The sequence below is a fragment of the Amblyomma americanum genome, chromosome 1 (assembly GCF_052857255.1).
Source record: "Amblyomma americanum isolate KBUSLIRL-KWMA chromosome 1, ASM5285725v1, whole genome shotgun sequence".
In the NCBI taxonomy this organism is placed as follows: domain Eukaryota; kingdom Metazoa; phylum Arthropoda; class Arachnida; order Ixodida; family Ixodidae; genus Amblyomma; species Amblyomma americanum.
In genome coordinates this window covers 451,652,479-451,679,497 of record NC_135497.1, presented here as the reverse complement: position 1 = coordinate 451,679,497, position 27,019 = coordinate 451,652,479, and the positions used below count along the sequence as shown (strand labels likewise).

General features: G+C 46.9%; 1 protein-coding gene and 1 long non-coding RNA gene across 2 annotated transcripts in view; both read right to left on the bottom strand.

The window, feature by feature from the left end:
- dysc (whirlin protein dyschronic) overlaps nt 1-27,019 on the bottom strand; it is a 352,774-nt gene that overhangs the window by 151,834 nt on the left and 173,921 nt on the right. The window lies entirely within an intron of this gene.
- On the bottom strand, nt 3,431-8,797 carry LOC144115969 (uncharacterized). Its single transcript, XR_013311627.1, has 3 exons — nt 8,721-8,797; nt 6,558-6,788; nt 3,431-3,573 (listed from the first exon to the last, which is right to left on the bottom strand). It is a non-coding gene; the product is annotated as an uncharacterized LOC144115969 (long non-coding RNA).

The following is a 27,019-nucleotide window of genomic DNA, read 5'->3' as shown; positions in this document are numbered from 1 at the left end:
TGGAGGGCACACCTCGATGTGGCAGCCATCCAGAGCACCAACACCTTGAGGAAAGCCACAAACTGCAGCGAACTGGCGCATGTGTACCTGCAATTCATCCAACTTGCGGAAGCCCACAAATCGCGCTTCCAAACTGTGCACTATTACGGTGAAGAACACACGGAATATCATATTCACGCAGGCATGGCTCACGCCAAAGAGGGTTGTACAGTCCGCCGTTTTTTTGTCTTTATACTTCAGCGCTGTTTTCCTGCCCGCTCTCGTCTCGCCGCGCGTTCGATGGTTCTTTGCGTCTGTCGCGCGGGTCGGTCCTCGCGGGAATTTTGTGGCATTTCTTCCCCTCACTCTTTCGTGCGTGCCTGGAATGTTCAACACCCGTTGTTTTTATGTTTTCCTTCACATTTCTTCGTTTTTTTCGTCATGAGTTTTAATTTTCCGTTTTCTTTCATTCAGGCGAACATGGATCATTGCAGGCGCGCCACGGGAGTTTTAATTTCGAGGGCCGAGGAGGGCACTTTCGACTTTGCCCTCATTTCCGACTCCTACGTGCGTGATGACGTCATTCCGTCCATTCCTCAGGAGTGGGCTCTGCTCACTCCTCCGGCCCCCGATGCGCCGTCCTCGCCCGACAGCCGCGGGTAGACATGTTTCCCGTTTTGGTGTCGCAGTGCGTGGTTGCCGTACGGTGCGCAAACCGTTCGGCATCGTTTTTATTTATTAGCGTTTACGCTCCGCCGCACTCTCCGATGACTCCGGTCTTCGGAGAGATTTCTGCGGCGCTGGCTCTTGCCGCTGACATTCCGGCAGTTGTTGCCGGAGATTTCAACGCGAAGCATGAGGTTTGGGGTCCCGATCTCTGTGATGCGCGTGGAGGCGACCTTTTGCGCTTCGCGTCGGGGGCGGACCTCCTCGTGCTCAATGATCCCTCCTCGCCTCCCACGTACTCCAACAAATACACCGATAGTTGGATTGACATAACCCTGGCCAGCCTGGTCCTTGAGCTGGCGGGCTTTCGCTGGTCGATGGCCGACACCGAGCCGCTGTCAGAACATCGACATATTGAGGTTCGCTTTGGCGCTGGCGACGGGCCTCGCGATAGGGTCCTCACCTTTCGTTGGGCGGCCCGCGTCATTTCCGCGATTAGTCGACATTATTTCTTTTCCGCGGTCGTTGGTGGCGATCCTCGGCTCGGGTAACGCGCTCGATCTCGTCGTCGAGCGCTTTCACGATGTTTTTGACCGCGAACGCCGCCGTTATTCGTCCACCCGCAGGATGGCTCCTTTGCGTCGGGAGCACGCGTCGTGGTGGACGGATGACCTGGCCCTCGAGCGCAAGCGCGTGCGCGCGCTGAGGAGGCGTTTCCCGCGCGCGCGACGCTTCGCTGAGTTCCATTTATAGAACTGCCTTTAGCGGAGCCCTGGTCCGGTTCAGGAACCGTGTCGCGGCTGCGCGGGAGGCGGCCGCACGCGAGCTTGCCCGCGAAGCCGCTCTTCAAAATCTTTAAGGGCGGCCGTTCAAGAGGGCGTTCGGTCGTCTGCGGGGACCCCCTCTGCTCCCTCCGGTCTCGCGACCGGACGGAGAGATGACGGATTCCGTTCTGGCGACGGCCGCGGTCCTCCTGGACGCGCAGGTCCCGTGTGACAACATGGAGTCGGACGCGCCCGAGGACGTGGCATTGCGCGCTGTGGCGGCCCGTCCTTTTTTGGGAGGTCCCGAGGACGTTTCTTTTACGTTTGGTGAGGTTGAGTTGGCGGTCTCCCGCACCAGACTGGGGACGGCCTCGGGCCTTGACGGGATCAGCCCTCGCATGCTGCGTGCGCTTTGGGCAGCTCGGTCCGGCTTTTTCATGTTTGTATTCAACACCGCGCTCCGCCTTGGCCACTTCTCCCGAATCTGGCGGCGAGGAAGAATTACCTTCCTCTTGAAGCCCGGTCGGCCGCCCGAGGCCCCTGCGTCGTACCGGCCGATAGTCATCAATTCGGTCGTCGGAAAGGTGTTGGAGCGGCTCCTGTACGATCGCCTATATCATTTCCTGTCCCGTTGTCGACTGCACCACGAGGCTCAATTCGGCTTCACGAAGGGGCGGGGGGCTGTTCAGGCCCTTTACGCTCTAGTTTCGAAATTGCGGCAGCTGCGGGACGCAGGCCTGTATGTACTACTCATTTCCATAGATTTCCAGGGGGCATTTGACAGTGTATGGCATCCTCTGAGTTCGGTTGGCGACTGGGGGTGCCCGAGAAACCTCTGCGCGTCGCTCCGGTCGTTCCTTTCTGACCGAGAGGTGGTTTTCCGCTGCTTTCGGGAGACGCGGTCGCGCGTCCCATTTTGGGCAGCCCGCAGGGATCCCCGCTGTCTCCCCTGCTGTGGAACGTGGTAGTGCGTGGCCTTTTGGCGGTGGGCATGCCGGAGGGTGTGTCGCTCCAGGCGTACGCGGACGACGTCGTCGTTCTGGTGCCTGGAGGAAGGAGCTTGAGCGTTTGGCGGACGAGGAGCTCGGCCGAGTCGCTGCGTGGGCGAGAGGGGCGAGGATCACCATCTCCCGCGACTAGACGGTGTGCATGCTCATTTCTCCTCCTCGGAAGGGAATGGGTCGCACTATGTCTGCCGTTCACCTTGACGGTGCGCGCCTGTCTTTCAGGCCTGCCGTCAGGGTGCTCGGCGTCGTCTTTGATCGCACCCTCTCATTCATTCCCCACGCGGAGAGGCTCAAGGAGCGTGCCGAGACGCTGTCTGCCCGCTTGGCGACTTTCTTCCGCATAAGCGGCACGCCGGCGCCTGCTCGTCTGAGGGCGCTTTACCCTTACAAAAATTTCTTTAGACAGTCCATAGACTGTCTATATACTTTAGTCTACGAAGTCTATAGACTGTCTACAGACAAATCATTTGGACCAGTCTATAGACAATCTATAGATTTATGGCCATACAATTTTAGTAGACTTTTGTCTATAGACAGTCCATAGGCAAATGTCTTCTGAAAGTAGACAGGTCCATAGACAGTCTATAGACACAGGTCCATAGACAGTCTATAGAAAATTTATAGATTTACGGCCATACACTTCGTATAGACTTCTGTCCATAGACCGTCTATAGACAAATGTATACTGATAATAGACACAGGTTTATAGGCAGTCTATAGATGATCTATAGACTTAGGCCATACACTTCCTGTAGATTTCTGTCTATAGACAAGTCTACTGGTCAAGTAGACATAGGTCTATAGACTGTATATAGACATTCCACAGTTATGTGGCCTGCCAATGCTGTAGACATTTGTCTATAGACAGTCTATAGAGCTCTGTCTAAAAAACCTTAATAGACCATTGTCTGTAGACTGCCTATAGACAGTGTACAACTGTTGAAAAACGTCACCACACGGTCTTCACAAATGACATGACGATCAATATACTTACAATTTAGTTTATTTCCAAGCTATGCAGGCAAGGAATATGCAATACATGCACCATAAGAATGCACCACATAAAAATAAATGTTTAAAGTAATGGTCCGACTATAGTTTCCTCAGAAGCAATCTTGCAACTTGTTGTCTGCAGTCAGTCATCCAGGCATGTTGACCTGTACAGTGGGAGGAAAAAAATAAGAGGAACTGAAAAAAAAATTCCCACTCCGTCTCTACAAATGCTCCATCTTTACAACACAAGGTATATATATCCTGGCTATCCCATTTAAGAATGCTAGTCGATGTTTTGGTTTGGTTTTATGCGGTCCAATAACCCAAGGTGACTCAGGCTATGAGAGGCGCCGTAGTGAAAGGTTGCGGAGTAATTTCGGCCACCTGCGGTTTCTTACCGTGCACTGACATTGCATAGAACACAGGCCTCTAGCATTTTGCCTCTATCAAAACGCGACCGGCTAGACCAGGATCGGACCTGCATCATTCAGGTTGTAGTAGTAGTAAATATACAAAATTTGTCCTGGGTGAGAAGGATAATGGCATTGTTGCCTGATGAGGCCATCCCACCCCTGACAGCAGTGGCAACCACTATAGGCCTATTCGAACACATTTGCATTACAGTACATCGTACAACAACCAATATGTATGCAAGCACACAAAACAAAACAAATGGACAACCCTGAGGACTGTATGCATGCTTCTGTATATGGAAAAAAAAAGGTTTACAGATTCTCAAATACTATTTACATGTACAACACACCGAAATATCATCCATGACACAAAAGAAATTCTTTGACTTATTATTCCATTAGGTACATATGCCTTAGTGTTTTCTTTAGGTAGTGATGGGTAGATTGGTAATAATTCAAAGATGGCTGGATATTGATTCAATAAATTTGCTATTTGCATACATAATCTCACATCACCATAGTTGGTGCGAGATCGGGGCACCTGTATTTTATCTTCCCTAAGGAGATGTGAAGTGCGTTTCTTTTTGTATTGAACCTCAATATTTGAATGGTCTAACATATACTGGTGCACGATTTTTAGAAATAACTTATATTTGAATAGCTTACTGATCTCTAGTATGTCATAGATCTTAAAGTATGGCAAGCAATGTTCTATTTTTGGAATTTTCGAATACCACATATTGAGCGCTTTTGCAGAGGGTGCAGCTAATCAAGGTTTCTTTGTGTTGTGTCTGACGATACCCGGGAGCAGTATGTTAAACGTGAATCAAAGAGAGCATAGTAAGTTTGTTGCTTCACTGGCAACCTGTTTAATATGCCAAAAACGTGAAAGTTCAATTCAGAGAGCTTCTGTGTGCGAATTCCAGAGAAACGTTTCATGAAAGATAACACCTAGAAAGCAAATCCTCTTAGACTGGTTGATAATACTATTCCGGAACTTCAATTTGAACTCTCTATCTTTTTTGCTACCTTTAGGCTTGAAAATCAGCTATTCCATCTTGTTTATCTTTAGGTCTAGTTTATTAAAGGTTAACCAAAAGTCTAAATAGTGAAGCCATTCATTTGCTTCCCTGTAAACGAAGCTTTCATTGCAACTTGAAAAAAAAATACATTAGTGTCATCTGCATTTAATACCATTTCAGAGCAGCCTGTGGTGTCTACAATATCACTCATATATATCAAGAATAATATGGGGCCTAGAATGGACCCTATGGAACTCCGTATTTAATAGTGCCTCGATCGGATATGGTGCTCTTTATTGTGGTGTATTGCTCCCTGCAAATTAAACAGCTTTCCATCAGGACATGTGCTGTACCTTGGATTCCATAGTACGGTAGCTTTATTAATAATATATCATGATGGACAGAATCAAAGGCTTTCCTGAAATCAAGAAATAAACCCAAAGTAAGCTTTTATTTCTTAATGTTGTCAGGAATTTTCTGTTTAATATAAAGTAAAGCAGATTCAGTTGCCTTATTCTTTCTGAATCCAAACTGCTCTTTTACTATCAAGTTATGCAGAGTGACGAAATTGACAATTCTTTTGTTCATCATGTGTTCAGCAACTTTTGTAAAGACTGAAAGCACTGACATTGGTCTATAGTTGTTCAAGTCTTCAAAAGCACCACCTTTATGAATAGCTGGAACACGCGCAAGCTTTATTTGGTTTGGAAATATCCCTACTTGAAGTATGCAGTTGCATATATGCGTAAGGACTGGAGTTATCAGTGCGGCTACAGCTTTCACGGGAGAAACTTTCACATCATCGTAGGCTGATGCACAGTTGTCCTTCAGCGTCATGATTATGTTGAGGACTTCTTTGGAGCAAGTTGGAGCGAGAAATACAGCTTGAGGACATTGAACATTCATGTATTGTTCACACGATAATGTACCACGAATATCATTTGAGGCACCAACTTCTACAAAGTGCATGTTGAAATGGTTTGAAATGTTTTCGTCAGTTAAGCCCTGTGTAGGTAATGCACAGCGGTAATGTCGTCTTGTTTAATAGCCTTAACTTGCAGCTTTTCTACAATCTCATTTACTTTGCTTAGCAAGTCCTCATCCTGGGTTTCAGTCAATATATGAAGCTCTAGGGTTAGAAAGCGACTACACCACTCCAAATCATCTAGGTCCTGATTCAGCTGAGTTATATATACCTACATTGTTAAGATTCCAGCCCTTCAACTCGCTTCGTTAGTTGTTTTGTAGTTTTTTCTTGAACAGTCAGGTGGTTCTGAAAGTCGTCAAACTTATCAGAGAGCAACTGCGTTTGCGACTCAAATGCATCAAACTTTTTTGACAAAGGCAAAAGAGCATTAAGCTTCGTTTCAGTCTGCAGTAATCTGAGTATCGCGTCGGAGTCATGCTGCGGATTTTCTGTGGTGGTTGTGCCCTTGTGGTTGCCTCGACAAGAGTCACATTTCCATGCTTTCTTTCTGGCTTTGCGCTTAGCATTGAAAGACTCTTCTGTTATTCCCGCACATGCACCACGATGAAAATTAAATCTGCACTCTGAGCATGTTGCAAAGATGATATCAGTGAGTGGAAGACGGCAAGCACAACAACGAGCTATAGTACGCTCAGATCTTTTACAAAAAACCCATCCACTTAGCAGCAGCGACGACATAAAAGGAAAACAAAATCACATTGAGTGATGCATAATTATGCACAAACCTACACAAAGGCAGAGACGGTTACATGATGCTCGCAGTTATGGTCACCACTGTCAAGTGAGGTCCCAGTGGAAGGAATCTTCTTTTATAGCCCACAGTGAACCGTTGATGCTGTGCCGGATTTCCGGGTGACACCGACGACCACGCCTTCCTGGTCCGCTGCTCGAGACTACCGTCTGTCTTCAGGGCACGTGCGATGACCAGTGAGATGTACGGCTGCACAGTGGGTAATCTGCACAGAGGCAGAGACGGTTATGTGATGCTCGCAGTTACCGTCGCTACTTTGCAGTGGTGACGATAACTTGAACACCTGAAGAACACGATAACCACTGAGCCATCACGCTGGATTCATCATTTCAGTAAATATGCATGACAAATTCCAAGTGGCTGTCATAAAACATTGAAACTAATATCCACATTCCGTGCAGCACTCTGCCTCTACACTAAATACCTACTGCGAATACTGACCTCTGTATGCATTCCCTTTACATTAATTGGAATAGAATACTTAGAAAACTTGTGCCACTTATCATCATTGACTCGCTACGAGCTGTTGAGAATGCTGCCCCATAAAACGTACATTCAATGCTCCTTGCAAAAGGATCCCAAATGGAGAATATTCAAGCATTTATTCTTATACCCGCTATTCAACAAGCGCTTCAAAATACCCTGCATGAAGCCTGGTACGTATGCCGATACTCAAACGGGCACAAGCCATGCAAAACCTACCAGGCAGACTGCGAACCAGTTCACCACGGTTTTGCGCCCACAAATTGAAACACTAAGTCGAAACAGCATACTCATACACCAGCGTGCGCTCTTTGGAACAAGCGGGTTACAGCGCTTCCATGCCGTGCGCATTATCCAGAAAAACTCAAACAGCACATAGTGGTTGCAGCAGCGCCATTTCAGAACCCGACGTGAGCTTCAGACAACAAGCTCATTATTGTAAGGATGAAATACCATCTCAAATTCAGTTAATTTTTACTTCAAGTGCAGCCCGGACATAGCAGTAAAAAGGGGACACTTGCATGCAGGTACCCTAAACTAACGCTGACAGAAAAATCAACGAAAGCAACGAACACGCTCAAAGTAAGAATTATTTCATTTAAACAATTAACGTATTCATCAAAAGGCGCAGCCATAAAAAAAAACAGCGCGAGCAGAATTGCATTCGTGGCGCAAATAAGCGCCAAGTTACATTGGCGTTTTTGTAATGTAGCAGTCTGAGATGAGAAACGCATACTCTGCCTCTCGCACAATTGGTACTGAAGAAATTTGTGCCCGCGTAAGCGGGGTTCATGAACGAGCCTCTCGGAACGAAATGTAAGCCATCTCTTGTCGAGGCGACCTTTACTCAGCTTTCGAAATGAATTTCCCGCAGGCCAGCGGCGGCGGCCAACGGCTCGGATAACAGGGATGGACGAATCCATGCGTGTGTAACGAAAGGGGAGACGGGATGCAGCTCGTAGGTTCTTCGCGGTGTTTGTACACGCTCGCCATTTGCGCCGGCAACCACTTTTTTTTCAGCCATCACTGTATTAGCATTCCTCCACCGCCGCTTCACTACAACTTCGAAAAACGCCTCGAGCTCTAGTCAATAGCGTTAGAAAACATACTTGGTGAAACGTCGCTGCCCACGACGCGCACCGAGTGAGCGGCTACAACAAACAAGTAATTAATGCACACCTCTCAATGAACAGCACTCCATGGTCCCGACAGGCGATAACACAAAGAATAAAAAATAAATGTAATCCACCTCAGAACTTGATTGTGCGTTTCCGCAGATGCCAAGTAAATCGTGCTCACACGGCTCTAACGCATAGTTTCATTTCGGCCTTCACTCACGGGCTAAGCGATATTTCTGGCTGCGCACCTACCTTTCAACACGGAAAAGCCAGTAGAGAGCTCGCGAAGAGGGCTTACCGTCCCGGGTTTCGCACCGAGTGCCCTTCCGCGCGTTAGGAAAGACATAGCGGCACAGACGTAAGCGCATTATTCGAGAACATGGCTGCTGCCGCTGCTCACACAAACGTGCTTACAAACACCGCTTACAAACATGGATAGGAAGTTTGTCGCTGCGCACATAATCTGCTCTGCACACACAGCACTGCTTAGAGTGGCTAAGGAGACCAAATCAATAAAAATAATCGTGTAGACTTACCGTAAGAGGACGATTAAGTTGAATTTCAATCAAAACGTAATCCACGAGAGAAAACTCCGCCGACGCCGACACACCGGCGCACACGGTCGTTTGCTGAACGGATGATTTCCCGCCGAATCCGGGCAAAATGGGTAAAAAGTGAAACAAACAAATTTCACGGTCATGTCTATATTGGTTGTACTCTTGCCAAGTGTAGCTTGCTCTAGCATCCAAGAACACAAATGGCCTTTGGTTTAAAGCACAAATTCTCCACTCGCGCTTTAAAAACCGTATTACTTTCGCGAAAACCAAAACCGAAACCTTACTACTTATTCCATGCGCGCCGCATCTCCCATCGAATAGTATGTGGCGCCGTTTTCAAATAATTATAATGCTGCATAGCATAACGTCATTTTGGCGTGTGCTCGTGTTTGGAAAACCGGTATGGACAACAGCGTGTTATCGCCTCCGATGCTGCAGGTGTACGGCGAAGAACGAGAATATACTGGGTTTCTGATTGTTGAGTCGCAGAACTTTTACACGTAAAGGCAAACTGCAAAGGTGTAAATGGCATATCTTAATTTCGCAGAGAACCATGATCTTTGAGACTCTTCTAATCATGTTTCTGAGAGATGGGCACATCCTTGAATTCTCATCCCCGTTGTTCCCCCTTATTTTACAGGAGGTTTTAAAGAGAAATAAATGTACAGTCACTGATCAAATGCTTCTTAATTAAGCGCGTTGAACAGTAACGATAGAACGATGTAATGGTATATTCTCGAGCGATTCCTTTAAGGGAGAGCGTGTACATGTTCGTTTGATGTAGTACAGTTTGCAGCACCCTTACTTCAGAAGTGGGTGCCTTTCCTCGCTCTACCTGTCACCATTAAAGATTATTTAATTATATTCTCAATATGCGTCGCGGTTTAAGGAAAATTAGCTCTTCAAAGCTTCCAAAAAGAATATACAGGAAGGTATTGCATTGCCGTTGGACGATATTTTTTTATTCCTGAAATAGCAAAGGAAGCGGAGGACTTAGTTGCGGTCACCCGATGCAGTTTGGTTCGTGGGGGTTTAACGCCCCAAGCCAACTCAGGGAATGAGGGACGCCGTAGTGAAGGGCTCCGGAAATTTCGACCGCCTGGGGTTCTTAAACGTGCACTGACATCGCACACCACACGGGCCTCAAGAATTTCGCCTCCATCGAAATTTGACCGCCGCGGCTGGCAACGAACCCGCGTCTTTCGGGTCAGCAGCCGAGCGCCATTACCATTTAACCACCGCGGCGGCCCGATGCAGTTTTACTCAGCATGCAGTGCGAAAAGAAATTGATATTTTATGGACTTAGTCGAAAGGCACTGTATAAATTGTTAGATAAAACTAGGATTGTTATAAACAATAGACAATAGGTCTATAGACAATAGTCTATATGCAGTCTAAAGATTGTCTATAGACGATAGGAAATTAAGGCGGTTAGAGATTTTGGTGTATAATTTGTCTATAGGTCGTCTATAGACAAATGGCTGCTAAGCCGGTTATAGATTAGTCTATAGATGGTTTATAGATTGTCTATAGACGAAATGAAATTATGGCGGTTATAGGCTTTCGTCTATAGATGGTCTAAAGATTGTCTATGGACAAAAGGAAATAAGGCAGGTATAAACTTTAGTCTATATAAAAGCTATTGACCGCCTATAGACAAATGTAAAATTATGTCTACTATAGACTTTGGTCTATAGATGGTCTATAGAATTTCTATGCACAAAAGGAAATGAGGCAGTTATAGACTTCAGTCTATAGATAATCTAATGACCGTCTATAGACAAAGAAAACTTTTGTCTGTTACAGACTAGTCTACAGATATTCTATGGACCATCTATAGACAGAAGAAAATTAAGGCGGTTATAGACTTTAGTCTATAGATACTCTATGGACCACCTATAGATGGAAGGAAATTAAGGCTGTTATAGACTTTAGTCTATAGATAATCTATTGACTGAATATAGACAAAGGAAAATTATGTCTGTTATGGACTTTAGTCTATAGATTCTCTATAGACAGTCTATTGAAAAAATATAAGTTAAAGGGCGTCTATAGAGTATATAAAATGTCTATAGACAGTCTATAGACCATTTTCATAAGGGTACCGCCAGGTCGTGCTGCCGACGCTCGCCTATGCGTCGCCCGTTTGATGGACTGAGTGTCCCCATTCCGGCCTCTGCTCTCGCCTAGTGTCTGTGCAGCGGTCCCCGCATTTGGTGTTGGCAGGGGTACTCCACGACGAGCACGCGGGCGTTGCAGATCCTTCTGCACGCTCCACCCTTGGCGATAGACCTTGACAGGTTAAACGCGGAGTTTGACCTTTTCTCCCGTCGGCAGGACGTAGCTTTCGGGACGAGGTCCTTTCGCGCTGTCGAGGTCGAGGAGCCTTCGACAGTTCCGCACGGCACCCTTCGGAGGCTGTAGCTTTTCCGCACCGTCGTTTGGATGTGGAGGCGGTGGCGGCTGCGGCGTTGCTGCCGGCGCACCACATCTATACCGACGGTGCTTACACCTCCGTCTCTGCAAGCGCTGCTTTTGTAGCGTTCGGCTTGCGTGGTGACCTTCGGGCGGTCGGCCGTTTTCAGGTGGAGGGTGCGACATCTTATGCTGTGGAGCTGGTCGCCTTTGCGGAGGCGGTCACCTTCGCGCGGTCGCTTCCGGGTGCGGCGCCGGTTTGTTTTTACAGCGATTGCCAGGCAATATTATCAGCCTTGGCTACTTACGCCACCCATGATTCAAACATTGACAAACTCAAATCGGACCTTTCGGCCTTGCAGGCCTCTAAACCATTTAGACTTTTTCACGTGCCGGGACATTCCGGTGTCCTCGGCAATGAAATTGCAGATGTCGTGGCCTCGCGCGCAAGCTTGTCGCTGCGGGTGAGGCGCATGCTGCGCTCCAGGGTCCCTGTCCGAGTGGCTTTTCGCGCTGTTGTTCGTGCCAGGTGGGCCGTATGGTGGCGCGAATTTAACGAGGGCACCGGGATTTTTTCCTGGGTGCCCAACGTTTTTTCCATCCCTCTGTCGTTTCCGCCGTCGCGCCCTCTCGTTTCTCTTGTGACCGGGCATGGTCGTTTTCCCGCATATTTGTACAAGTTCAGGATTGCGCCTTCCCCGAAGTGTCCGTGTGGGGCCCCTGATGGTAGTGTTACACACTACTATCAGGAAAGTACGTGGAAGTTGTGAGATCTGAAACACTGCAGAGTCATTGTTTCTTCCAGGACTCCCACTGTTGGTGTACAGGAACTTGTATCTGTTGTCAGTCACAGCGAGGAGGACGGTGCTGTACCACCCTTTATAGTTAAAATAATCTGCCGCCTCCTCCTTTAGAGGGCACACCTCGATGTGGCAGCCATCCAGAGCACCAACACTTTGAGGAAAGCCACAAACTGCAGCGAACTGGCTCATGTGTACCTGCAATTCATCCAACTTCCGGAAGCCCACAAATCGCGCTTCCAAACTGTGCACAATTACGGTGCAGAACTCACGGAATATCATGTTCACGAAGGCAGGGCTCACGCCAAAGAGGATTTTGACAGTCTGCTCTTCAGCTGACGTTGCGAGGCGGTAAAGGCCAATCGCCACGCGTTTTTCCAGAGCAATTGCCTTTCGCATGCCGGTGTCTTGCCGACGCATGCTCTGGCAAACGCCCACAATATAGTGAAATGTGGGGCGGTTCATCCTGATATTATCGCGGAAGCCGCTGACCGGAAGATGGGCCAGCGTCGTTTCGTACCTCGAGTTTGAGCGTGGGTACAACCATAACGCTCGCTGCCGCGTGCACTGAAGAATCGCCGCCAACAAAAGCCGTTCAGATCGCCTTCGATGACGCCTGCTTTTCACTTCCAGCATGTCGATGTCGGCGCTCAGAGCAAGCTGCTGCCTGATGCGCCGCGAAAGCAGTCCAAAATTCGAAGTCGGAGTCGTCCCCACCGTCCACCGTAGGCCCGCTTGAAACCATCGCAGCCTGAGTGCTCAACGTCGACGCACTCACAATACACGATATTGCACACACAGAACATATGCAGGCAATTAGACGCCGCACTTGACTGCACTAATCACGTACACGAGGCGCGATTGCAGCCAAAAGACGCACAATGCTCCCATGACGGCTCCCAGGAAAGTAGCGGCTACAGGTGGCTATCATGTCGGTTAAAAAGTCTGCTAAATCATTGTTTGTAGACTTCGTTCAGGTTCTCGTTAATGTCCGCCGCATGCGTAAGCAAAACTCTGCCCCACAGGTTGTAGTGCGTAAACAACCATTTTTTATTTCATTTACCTTTTTTTAAGTAACCTTATTTAATAATGTACTGGCATAGGTGCAGTCACAAATTGGCAATGGAGGTGATCACATGGTGTTTCCGTCACACTAACAAATATGCTCAAACCTCGTGTAAGCGCGTGTAACTACGGTTTGCGCTAACCATAGTTAAGCCCTATAACTTCAGTTAAGCGTAAATATAGTTAGCCTGTCCGTGTAACGAGGATATAAGCGTACAAAACAAGCCAGCGCGACACATGTACAACCATCGGAATCAACCCAGATCTTGGACACAAAATTTCTGGCGACGGCAAAAAGCAAAGTTGACCCGGTAATAATTGACCGTTTTCTCATTGAAAAGGTAGCACACCCTGCTTCAGCACCCCTTCTATCTTTCTACATGAAAAAATAAAGGCCATTCTTGGAACACGCTCCATTCTTGCGTATACCAACCCCAGCTGGGCAGCTCGGTAAAGTGTTTTCCTATAAATAGCTGTGTATTCACTTTCTACCGCTTTCTAGCCCGTACTGACCTCTTTTGTTTTAAACACTTTTAAGTGTTTTGGCGTGATAACGGTTGGCCGCCGTGTCACCGGCTTTTGTTACTTTTAATTGGTTTTAGGTGTTGCTGGGGCGTTCTTTGTTGACCATCATTTCCGCTTTTGGCGTAATGACTCGGCCTTTTGCTTTCTTGGGTTTTTATTTGCTGTTAACTGCTTTTGCCCTGTTAATTGTTTGCAGTTTGTTTTAATCTTTCTCATATCCCTGTCGCTCCTGTGAAACGTGGGCGCAATAGCTCAGGTGGACTCTCGTGCTAAATTCCAGTCTGCCTGAGCACCGATTATGGCTGCTGTATTGATTGCAGCAGACTGCTGTTAATTCTACATCTTCTAAGCGTTTTCAGCTTAGGTTCTACTCTGCCGTGGCGTTCCCAGTTCTATTTGAAGAAAGAAGACTAGTCAAGACTGCGGAAAGAAAAGAAAGCAGGCGACATTTATTTTTCAACGAACAAAGAAAAAAGCTTGACAATGAAGGCTCCAGGAAGTAAGCGCCAGTCGGGGGCAAACAAAAAAAAACCGCTTGACAAAGAAGGCTTCTGTAATCCTGGGCCAGTCGGGGTCGAACAAAGCAGAAGGAAAAAAATGCTTAGCCATGAAGGCTTCAGGATCTCCAGGCCAGTCGAGGGCATTTCCTACTGGCACACGGGCGTGGTTTGAATTTCTCTCCTTGTCTATTCTTCTACTCTTCTGGGTCGTCAGCAGGGCGCTCCTCCTGAGGTGGCAAGGGGATGACCGCGAAGATGATCATCACCGATTCACCGGCCAGCCATGAGCGCAGAAGGTCTGGCGGAACTGATTCAACCGGAAACAGGGGAAGAACAGGTCCGGATGCGTTTTTTTCAGTCGGTCGGTCAAGAGCCATGCTCTGGTGCTGAGCCGGGGCAAGCGATGCTGGCAGACGGACCCAGCCGTGCTCCGACGAATTTTGGGGAAGTTGTATCTCACCGGTGTCACTTTGCCCTGGGGTATGCTGCGTCTCGGTTGGCGAGGTGATATTGGTCGACGAGTTCCATGGGTCTTCCTGGTCTTCTTCCATTGAAAGAAAAGGAAGTCTACGTCCTGGAGTGCGGGGAGCCTTGAAACGATTCACTGGGCGTCGGCGGCGGGGGAACCGATCTGAAGTCGGGGGAAGCGGTGGCAGGCCCAGGCCGGAGCCCATGTTCGGAGGAGTCGGCAGCAAGTTGCGCAGGTGCCGCTGCAAAGCCGCATCGAGAGATCGGATGAGGGAGTCCAGGAGTCGTTGGGGATCCAGGAACCGGAGCAAGTCTTCCGGTCGAGGGCCAGAATTGTCGAGGCCGCAGTTGCGTCGTCCCATCGCGAGAGTCGAGGCGCCAAACCTTGCGACACGGCTCTCAGGTGCGGACGTAGTCGACTGGGATCCCCGCCAAGCTGTGAACCCTCTGAGGAGCAGCGGAGGGACCCGACCAGCACAGCTGCCAAGGTGAGAGCCGTCTGAGAAGCGGCCAGCGCTCGTCTAGACCGGGAGGCCAAGAGCGAGCCACACGAGCGCACGCAGCAGCGGCTAGTCAGTCGAAGCAGCACACGTCTTGCATGTGATTGGTTAATTGATTGATGATTGACTTCACTCTGCAGTGAGCGTAATCATGTTGTTGCTGATGATGATGATTGCCCACTGATGATGATTGCATCAGTACATACGCAGGTTACCACCGGTGCGCAAGCAATGCAACTGTTACTCCTTTTCAGTCCATGCCTTGCTTGAGATAGAATCTACCGGTGTTGCACTCCTGCGTGCATTTGTTTTGCTGTTATTGAGTACAGGTGAATAGCAACCTCTTCCTCCGAATTCTTGGCAGATTTCCCAGTGTGGGTATGTGCCACATTCTGTAAGGCTAACAAGAACACAACCTATGAACGCTTACTGGCAGCAACGTTGAGCTACGGTAGAGCTGACTAAAATTAATTATTGCGGCATCAAATGCAAGGCGGGAAACCGTAATACTGGCGCTTTTATTGCTAGGACATGCCATGTAAAATAGATAACTGGGAGTGTTGGCATGACAGCATCTTGGCACACAGCACGACTTGCATGATAAGTTGATTGGCCTCAAATAAATTTGGCACATACCCACTACGTGGGAGCGGCCAAGACACAGGCGATGAATTGCTGGAAACAGGAGCGTTTACAGGGCGAAAAGAATTGTGAATAGGGTATAGCCTGACAGATTGGACGTCGGAATGACTGTAAACTAGAAGACCGAAGACGGCACAATGATTTTATGTGCAAGTTGGAATACAACGCATGTAATGTCTTAATTTCGCACCGACTGAAGGCGGGGAGGGAAAAAATAAACTTGACAATGGGAGCCGCTGCGTTGTTAGAAGGAAATTTTGCACAGTAGAGCGCACACTCCAGTTGCTTCGTCCAAGCAAAGAAGCGTCAATGGAAAGAACAACCGCAGAGGACACCGGCAGACCCAACTGGAGAAAAGGAATTTGTAACAGGCGCCTCCTCCAAGAAGAGAAGCGGCGGCAGAACATCAGGTAGTGATCTGTTGTCTTAGGGTCGGCACAAACTGCGCACAACGGGGAAACCGCCAGAGCAGATCTGTGAAGGTAGAATAAATGACGAAAGCGGAGGAAGAGGAGGACATGAGAGACAAGGGTGCTTGCTTCTCCTTTTCTCTTTTGACGTAATTACGCGCAATATCAGCTGTCTTTGTGCCTTTCCTGTGTGATGAAATCCCCTCGTGAGTATGTGAAAATTCCCGAGGGCACAAGAAACTGCAGGTCGGCCCGCTTCTGCCTCTGTGCCTGTCTTCAATCCTGTTGCCTCCTGCTGGCTTTCTCTGGAATCTTCTCCGGTGAGGCCGTTTGGCCAAGTGATGTTTTTAGCTGAATTTAAGGTTAATGTCCCCTTAGGCATCGAGCTATGTGTTTAGTCTCCCAAGGTGGGGTCCGGCATCATGGTTAGCCAGCCTGCCGGCCAAAAGCTTGCCCCTGGAATCTTTCGGAAGAAATGGTGTCAGTGTGCTTCCAGTGAAGTTTGTACCTATTGGCGATGGAGCCCTTATGCTTAAAACCCCATAATTGGTCCGCGAGTGGGTAAAGGCTATTACTAGCCACAAAATGGATGTTTCTGAGGCTCGTCCTTTCGGCAGGAGGGGAATTTTGTGCCGATTCTCGGATGTGCAATGCGTACGGTACTTGGTGCAGTGCACACCCCTCGCCTCTTCACCCAAAAATTCTTTCCACCCTGAACAATTGGCTTTCACCAGTGGCATCAGCCACGGTATGGACCCACTCTCCTCTCCTTAGTAAATGCTCGAGGACTTGCAGAAAGCTGCTGTGGGCATCATCTCTGTGTTCCGGTGTCGCAGAGATGCTTATGGCTCTAGTGTGGCGACTGGATCCATGATCGCGGCATTTGCGGCGTCTTCATGCCTGTCCCAGCTTAAAGTATGGCCCATGGTGTACTAAGTAGACCCATTACATCTTAAACCTTTGCTGTGCAGGAATATCTGGCGCTGTGGTCACAGCAACAAAGCTTGCAAACTGACAACGCGCTGCCAACTTTGAGGGGACAACAACTATTCAGAGTTTAGCAGGTCTGATGCGGCTAGTTGCAGCATTTGTAGCGGCGATGACCCGGCTGATGATAATAGTTGTAAAATACTTTCCGATGGATAGAATGTCCTGGAAATCACCCAGCACATGAGGTGTACCAGAGCGGTGCCTATGCGCTCTACAGGGTGTTTAACTAATATTGAACTGAGCACTTATATTAAGCAGGCTGGTTAACTGATATTGAATAGTTAACTTTCTAACTCTTACTCTTAGGCTCCTTAATTATTGAGAGGCGAGCAGCCCACCGAAAGCAACATCCATATCAATTTTTTGAACTTCGAAAGCGCGGTTACCATCGGGGCTGTGGCCCAAGAAATTTTGGCTGAATCACTCCAAAATACACGCTCCCGAAAAGCTCGCAGACAAAGCAACATCTGCAGTGCACGTAACTCGTGGAAATAGCCAAAATTTGTTGGGCCTCAGAGCCGAGGGCAACCGCATCTTCGGAATTCTAAAAATTGATATAGATATTACTCACGGTGGGCTACATGGTCCTCAATAATTAAGGAGCCTAACTGTAATCGTTAAAAAGTTAACTATTCAGTATTAGTTAACAAGCCTGCTAGTTAGCACGTCTTAGCTTTATTCCGATGTACTACACCGCTGACAATGCTATGCTGCAAAAAGCGCTCTTCTAACTGAAAAACCTCATTTTTAAAAATTGTGTAAAGTCTCAGGTAAAACACCGTGAATATTGTGCTGATTTGACGAATTAATAAAGAGTTGACCGTCAGCGCCGTCATGTTGCCCGTGTTGTCCTTGTGTCCTCGTATCATAGCGCTGGGGCAGCATCTCCAAGTGCTCAATCATTAGTTTAATGCACATTGCCGACCTGAGACTAGTTTTGCGAAATTTTCTTATTTCCTCACTTTTTCTCCTCCTCGTTGCATTGTTGCTTTGCTCGTCCTACGACTTAAACAACAGTTACCATTTTGGAAGTTTTCAAGTTTTCGTGACGATATTCCATTACGAGAAGAGGATGGCGGTTTCCCGATCCGAAGTGTAAACATAAGGAGCATGAGTCGGCACTGCAGGATGAATTTTCCTACACTGTAAGCACTTTAAGTGAGATCCCTGCTGTTTTCAAGGGTACTGTGCATGACCTTAAGAGGCAGTTTTCAATGGATTCGAGCTTCTTTTGTGCACGTGAAGCCGGCCCTAGCTGCGGCATCAGCAGGTTCATTAAGGATTTCGAATCTGTTTAATATTTGGCTTACAAGCGCCGAGGCATCGGCACTTCACTGTGTTCCTTGTCTTTCCTGTATCAACTTGCTCAACACTCGTTTATCACCAAAATGGAAAGCTAGAATGTTTTTGGAATAATCAACTGCGATTATGTTTTAACCTGGTCATAACTGAATGCTCGCACGATCGAATATATGAATATTAATGCGAAAGCATTATATGACGCATCTGCAACGAAGCCCGATGTCCAGAAAAAGTGACGTCCCAAAACCCACGTAACCAGCCAGAAGAAAATAAAATTCCTTCCGGAGGTGCGGGCAATCGAGCCCAGCACTTTCAGGTTGTGAGGCGAGCCCGCAACCTTGGCGAACAAAGGTGAACCTAATATATGCGGTTCTTTACGGCCGTATGCTAATGAGCAGGCGTGTCATTAGAAAGGAAGAGAAGATAAAGAAGAGAAAAAGGAAATAAAAACAAAAACAATGCTTTCGCATTCAAAGCAGATAAGTAGTCTTAGGCGGCCTCCGTAATTTTTGACGCAAAATCAAGTTGCGGTAAAATATCGGAGCACACTAGCGGACTATGGCAATGAAGCGGCAATGAATCATTCTATTAACATCAAACTGCCATAGGAGACAAGCTGGTGTCATCTTGCATCAATCAACATTGAACGCAGGGCTTGCCCGAACACTTGATCACCCCGCAGTACGAGCACAGAACTTCAGACTCATCCAAAGAAGCCATCATGCTGTGAACTATCTCTTTACAGCCCTCTTCAATGACCGCACTCTTTTCTAGCACCCTTCTTCCATCTTTCCTCCCCAACTCCCTCGCCTACGCAGAGTAGCGTGTCAGCGAATATTCACGCCGGCTAGAATCTCTGTTCTTCATTATAGAGCTCTCTCTCTCTCTCTCTCTCTTGATCAACATTCGTTCTGAAGAAAGTAACCACATTTCCTACGTTATTCAACAAAAAATGTCGGACTATTTTTTTTTGTCTGGTCCGGTATTCTTCAGTTTGCTACCGATGCCTTTCAAGAAACCAGCGGATGAGCTATTATGATTGAGACAACTGACAACAAACGCCTCGGATTCGAGATTAAGCTATACAACTGCCATTCTTTCCTGACTTCCGTGCCGGCATGTGACGTATACGACTCATGTGTTACTATCATTTCTCAACTTGTGGAATCTTCATAAAAGAAAGAAAAGTAATAGTTCAGCAAATAATGTGACTCGTTACAGATTAATGCGCATATTCTGTAGGCACTTGCACAAAGGGAGCTTGCTGGAAAATGATAGCGCCGTTTTCCTAAGAACGAATATTTCAGATGACGTTAGAAAACTTCAAGCAAAAGAGTTAAAAACTAGGTGTGTCCAGAAAAGGAAACATATATTAGTGATAATTTCTCAGAAGGAACAGTCCACGGAAAGCATGCAGTCTAGTTAATCAGCTAAGCAGACGAGCATTTAAAGTCTTCTTGAGAATATACCATATTGACTCGCATAATTAATGCACTTTTCCCCCATAAAACGTCTCCAAATTCTGTTTCATCACGCGGGTGAAAATATTGAGAAGTAATTGAAATGATAAAAACAGGATAGAAAATAAGCTGGGGATATAGACACTTCTCTCGGTACAAGTCGCCTTCTAAATGAAACAAAACGCATACTTCAGTACGGCTTCCGTGCTTTAGAGCATGGTGAAAAACTTTTATCTAAACCCGCACGTACAACTCGCGTACCGGCAAACATAGCCGTCTGAAGAGAGAAAAACTAGAGTTTACTCTATGGACGGATACTACTAACGAACAAAGCGGCAAATGCTCCTCAAAGGTTGCCCTCCAGCCAACAGCCTAGACCGATTCTTATAATTTTGTCCATGGTTTCCTTAGACCAGCTAGCGTGACATCGCAGGGTCTGGTAGATTAAAGGGCATCAACCACGGTTTAATCGAATCAACCGCGCCGTCATGAAAATTGGTAAACGCCATTGGCTGGAGGGCCCCATTTGAGGGGCACCAGCCGCTTCTTTTTAGAGTTGTAGCCGACTACAGACCTCAGAGGATTAAGCACGACGCCCAAGCGAAACAAGTCGTTACATTCATTAATGTGGCAGATCTAACAGACAAACCGTCTGTGACCAGAAGCGCTTTTTGCTGGCTCTTAAAATCCTCGCGGAACATTCTTACCGGCTGTTAGTCGCAGGGGGAGGGGGGTAAGATGTACAGACCTGTCGTGAAATTCGACAGATGATGCCTACTGTGCAGTTTGTTTCGGCACTCAAAAAATGGCCGCCTGCTAACATTCACTATCATCATCAACAGACTGCACGCCAAAAGAAAGCAGCGCGTTTATTATGCGATAGAAAAAACACTGTATACTTTTTGAGAGCCAAAGTAGAGCGTGTTAATTATGCGCCTAAATACAGTATCCAAAACTTCAGCGCGCCGTCGTTCACTTCCCGACGTGTGCCATTTTCACACTCTACTGGTAATTAGCGGTCCCCTATCCGAGACTGAGTCAGATTTTTTTCTCTGCACAGAAGATGACATTCGTTGCACACAGTCAAGCTTTAAAAGGTCCCCTGTATTAGATGACATGTCCGTTCATCTAACAGTGAATGATACGAAAAAAATTCTGTCCCGTGACTTTTTCTGCGGGCGTTGAGTTCTTGTCGTTTGAGCCCCCGTTTGGGTTCTCTCGTGCTAGGCTATTGGCAACAATTTCCCAGTACAAGCCTAGCTGCTTTATTCGTGATTCCCTTGGCCTCGAAAAAGGCGAAACCAAGAAGAAGTAAGCAGTGCTAGCAAACGGCGCATGCCATTTCTTTTTGTCACGTAAACGAACACAACGAGTGACGCGCACGGTGTGACACGCCTGCCGATCACGAACTGATTTCTCACGGCTGCTGGGAATCTGGCAGCAGATTGCTGACCGGCGCTCTAACCAAGCAGCAGCCTTGCCAAATACTACCGTTTTTACCGGCCAGTGCACACGCGCCGTGTGCCGGCGGGAGCTCGCAGGTGTCTTGGCACCGTGTGGCGCTAAAGGCCGGACTGGCAGGGCCCTCGGTTCGGGGTATGGCTTTCTGGCACGCATGCGCAGTTTCGTTCCCAGGGCGGAGTCCGCGGGACGACGATGACGCCGCGGCTGCTCGTCTTATAGCCCGTGACGCTCAGTCATGGACGGGGAGCAGAAATACAGCTGGAAAACAAACCGGAATGCGAACACTTGTAAGTGCCAAAGATACGGCGCTGTGCGCCGGCTACTCTGCATGTAGGTAAGCGTCGGAGCGAAGCAAAAACGCCAGCACAATTGGGCCAAGTGTCCGTCAACGCAGTCTTCGCTTGTGCACTGCTGCGGGAAGGCCGTAAAAAGTGTTTGACAGCAGGCGCCCCCGTCAACGCGCCGTTAGGTTCTTCCTACCTCACCCTGCTGCGCGCGTGTTCTTTCAAACTCTGCCACGCAAGCCAAGGTGAACTACGCGCCGAACACGGCTAGCTGCATGACGCTCAACGTTGTTGCACCAAACACGCAAATCACTCGAAGGAACTGCGAGCACGTGCTATCGATCGCGAGCTGCTGGCGAGACACCGCTGCTCACATTTCCCTGCGCTCGCAGCTTGTCCGTCGCCTGCTCCCGACGCTGTTCGGTTGTGGGCAGTATAGCGCATTATGCAGCATCGGCACATGCTGCGAGTGCTGTTTCCAGTCCTGAAATCCATTAGTCAGCCTTACTTTCAGCAATAACGTTTTCTGTCTTAAATGGGCCTACACTCGGGGACAGCTTTCTGTGGCAATATGCAGTGCTGAACGTAAAAGCGCAAAAAACAAGGACGTAGAATAAGACACACAACACGAGCGCTCGTGTTGTGTGTATCATTCTACGTCCTTGTTTTTTGCGCTTTTACGTTCAGCATGGTAAACCAACTCGCCCAAACTCGGCCTTTATTGAGCTATGCAGTGGAAGCTACGAGGCCGAGGCGCAAGGCTTTCACAAGCGCGCTCTTATCACGCGGTCACGAGGGAGAGAGATGGGCGTTTAAGATGGTTAGGTTATGGGGGTTTAGCGCCCCAAAGTGACTCGGGCTATGAGGGACGCCGTAGTGAAGGGCTCCGGAAATTTCGACCACCTGGGGTTCTTTACCATGCACTGACATCGCACAGCACACGGGCCTCTGGAATTTCGCCTCCATAGAAATTTATTTATTTATTTATTTATTGTACCCTCAGGGCCAAAGGCATTACAGAGGGGAGTGGGTTTAGGATAAACAACAATGAAATAGAATACAGGGAAAATAGGTATTACAAAGAAATTTCCTCCAGAATAAAACAGATGACATCCAGTAAACGTAAATAGTATAGAAACAATGTATACAATACAGTGAAACAGATAAAACACACAATCAACTTAGTTCAGAATAAACAATATTAGCTACAGCGTTATGAAAGATTTTATTATCAGGAATGGCTGCAATATCGGGGGGAAGGCGGTTCCATTACACAGATGTGCGGGGAAGATAAGACTGAAAAGAAGATTTGGTGTGGCATGTTGGGATGCCAACCTGGTGGCGGTGATCGATGCGACGTGAAATGTATTCGGGGGGTGACATGAAATAGTTGTGAAGTGCAACGTGATGATATAGCTTGTGAAATAGCGTTAGGCGACCAATTTTGCGGCGAGATTGTAACGGTGGGAGTGAGACGTTAGATTTCATGGCTGTGATGCTTGCCGTACGGTTGTAATTTGAAAGATGAAGCGAATGGAATTATTTTGGACTAATTCCAAGGAATATGTGAGGTTTTCATGCGTAGGGTCCCATATTGATGCTGCGTATTCTAGTTTAGTACGCATGAGTGTTTTATAGAGTAGAAGTTTAAGGAAAGAGGGAGCGGTAGAGAATTTGCGACGTAAGAATCCTAACATGCGGTTAGCGTTATTAATCACGTAGTCAATATGAATAGACCATGTTAAGTTTTGAGTGATATGAATTCCTAAGTACTTATACGTTTTTACGCAATCAAGAGGAGTGCCATCAAGATAATATGAAGGAAGAGCGTTAGATGTCCGTGAATTGAGACCAATGCGGCCGGAGGGCGTGTAACATGGCGGCGCGCGCTCGTATAGCTTCCACTGAAAAGCCGCAGAAAGCTGCGCTCGAGTATACCGGGTGTTTCAGCACACTTTCAAAAATTTTCAAAAAAATGGGCTTGTTGAAGTAAAAAAATCGCCTTTTCGGCAAAGTATTAACAGTTTTGACGGACACCAAAAACCGGTGGATCGTCTTAAGCAGCAAGCTGGTTAACTAATATTTAATAATTAACTTTTTCAGTAAAAGAGGCACCTGGTTGCAGTTACAGATTTTGTAGCCGGTCGTCAGTAATAGTCATATCAGTCTTTAGAATTTCAAAAACTCGATTACCCTTGGCGCTGTGGCTCGAAAAAGTTTAGCTTGCTCGACTATATTACGTGCACTGGAGAGATTGCTCTTCCGGCACGCTTTCGGAAGCGCATATATTTTTGCACGATGCAGCCAAATTTTGTCGAGCCACAGCAGGGAGGTTAATCGCGTTTTTGAAATTTTAAAAACTGATATTGCTGTTACTAACGACCGGCTACAAATCTCTAATTGCAACTAGGCGCCTATCTCTACTACTTGTTAATTATCAAAGAACACTTAACCAGATTACTGCTTAAGACGATTCACCGCTTTTCTGGTGTCCGCTAAAACTGGTAATACTATGCCGCAAAAGCCATATTTTTACTTCAAAAAGCCTATTTTTGAAAATTCTTGAAAGCGTTCGCTAAAACACCCGGTAAAATTGTTTACTGCTATGTCGCCCAGTCGCGCGACTTTATCGCCCCCCCCCCCCAACAAAAAAATGGCCGAAAAATATTGTATCCGCTAGTACGCCTCATTTTTTATGCTGTTCCGAAGTTTCATTGCAAAAATCGATTGGCAAGTACTCGAAAAAAATTGTTTTGTGAACCGCGGCAGTTCTCAATTACGGGTATTACCGAGAAACGCTGGAACAAGAGGCGTTTTTATCCTTTACGTTTTTCTGGCTAGATCGTGCGCAATAAATTTCTTCACGACTTTTTCATCTATTTTGAACCCGTTTGTTTTCTTGCACTCCTAGGACCATATTGCAGTCCAATACATTCGTTGTTCTTCAAATTTATGCAGTTTAAATTTCTCGTGCGAAATTTTCTTCTCCCTGTAGATGTACATGGGCACTGCAAAGCAAAACTTCAAGAACAAAATTTGTGCTTTGCGAAAAAATTCTAAGAATATCTTGACCTGTAGCCCGCCAGTTCGAAGGCTTCTGCCACATTTTCTTCATTGCGCAGCTTTCTAGCAAGATTCAGAGAAAAAAAAATATATAGAAAAGTTTTCTTGAGATATATCAGCGAAATTTTGTCGGAGTGGTCATAAAATTACTTCTAATATGCTCAAAAAATTTCACCTAGGTCACGAAATAAAAAGCTTTTGCTTATAAACCTCCAGTATCAAATGGGTTAGGTGTGTCATCGAAATGCAGGCTGACCTTGTGTGTTCTATCACGTCAAAAAATAAACCTGCAGAAAATGTCGCTAAGTAATATCAAAACTGCCCTTAGTTCGAGGAAAAATTGCCGCGAAAATTGCATTTATTACATGCCTGTATTTTTTGCATGTGGTGCATTTTTTACACCTTAAGGTGTTCGAGGCAACAACTGACAATTTTTCCGAACCACCGGTATTTGATTCATGATAAAAACCTTCATTATTCAAACAAGCCTATCGCTGGCTAGAAGTAGCGATGGGAGGAATCGGGGGGGGGGGGGGGGGGGGGGGGAACTTTAGACAGAAAGTTTTTTTCCAGCTTTTTTCCAATGTATGGAAAGCTGAAAAAAATTCGGGCACGGTCTGTTATGCCTTAATAAATATAATGAATATAATTATTCCGATGTACAATTAAAGTCTGATGGACGGCTGGGACAGAAAAAATGAACAAACGTACGCTTCGTTTAGTGAATTCGAGTACGATTCCGTTCCGGAATCATTTTGTATAGTTTAGCCACGACGTCGTGCTTTCCTGTCAGTTTGTAAAAGACCTTGAACGATTGCGGAACCAAGTACTGGCCTGCTGCTTTGTTGTAATGTTCCTATCGAGCCAAGACAACATCGGAAATGTTTCGCAGTTTTGTTCTGCATCAAAATTTAAAAACTAGACTTTAAATCAGCTGCAATCTCCGCGCTGTCATTTATCTATGCATGCAAAGCTTCCTTCCTCCAATTAAAGCGTTTGAGCATTTCTGTGCCTGGACACGTTGCGGCACTTCTGTTTCTCATTGGTGGAAAAATTTGCAGCCGCTGACTACCAGCCGTGTCGAAGGAAGAGAAAAACAGAACAGATTCTTTCTAACAGCACTTTCCTGCATTGAGAAGTGATTATAAGTTGCGTATGAGTTCTTTATCTGCCTACTAGCACAGTTGGACTTCGTAACTTCTTACAGCTTGATCAGCAATTACACCAAACAAACGCAAGTTAAGTGCGAGGGCGCAGCGAGCCATGCAGTGTTCTGACATGGAATAACGCAGGTTTATGATCTCCCAAATGCGGCTCGCACCGTCTGTAAGTATACGGCAAACACTTCCTCACTGTCAAGCTCTCGAATAGCTATTGCAATAGCTATTCGAGAGCTATATATATATATATATATACTATTCTGTTTAGGGCGCTGCTCGCCTGTTGAACCGGAGGAACCGGGCTCAATCCCAGTCGCGGTGGCCGAATTTCGATGGAAGCGAAACGCTAAAATCACCTGTGTGCTGTGCGACGTCAACGCGCGTTCAAGAACCCCAGGTGGTCTAAATTAATTCGAAGGTCTGCAGTGCAGCGTGAGAAGAGGTAAAAAGGCCAACCCCAATTTTTCCCAAAGTTCCCTTTTAACGATGACGCGTTAGGCCTCCCCTCTGTCGCACTTCACCTCCGATAAAATGGCGCTGTGCTTCGATCTCATTTTCAAGTGGCATAAAGTTTAATACGGCGCCATATGCGGCTGTGAAGGTCATATGACGCCTGAAGAACGGCGCCTTTCAAACATTTTCCTGGCTCAAAATAGACACAAGTGAACCAGTATCCCGTAGAAAATTTCTGCTTGCCTCAGGACGCTTCAGCTGTTTGTTACAATATGACATCCCTAAATGAAAAGAAAGTTGTTAGCTGAGCAAGCCGAGCGCCGTAACCACTCAGCCACCGCGGTGGCTTATCTCTCTCTCTCTCTCTCTCTCTCTCTCTCTCTCTCTCTATATATATATATATATATATATATATATATATATATATATATATATATATATATATATATATATATATATATATGCTTCGGTTATGTTACCGGAAGGAAAAGGAAGGTGAGCAGCTCAAATGAACCTATTTCGCTATCAATGTTCCACTGAAAAGCGCTTTCACCAAGAACAACTCTGTAAACGCCTTTTTTCTTTGAGAGTTTCGTGATAGAGATTATGTGGCGCCATGCCACGGCATGGCATGCAACAGATCTTTTGAGGTCAGACATGCACGCTGCTTAAGCGTTCGTTCTCGTCTCTTGCGGGTGGGAATGTGCAACGTGCTCCTATTCTGAGTGGAACAATGCATTTGACGCTGTGCCAATGTAGGAGTGCTGGGCAAACAAT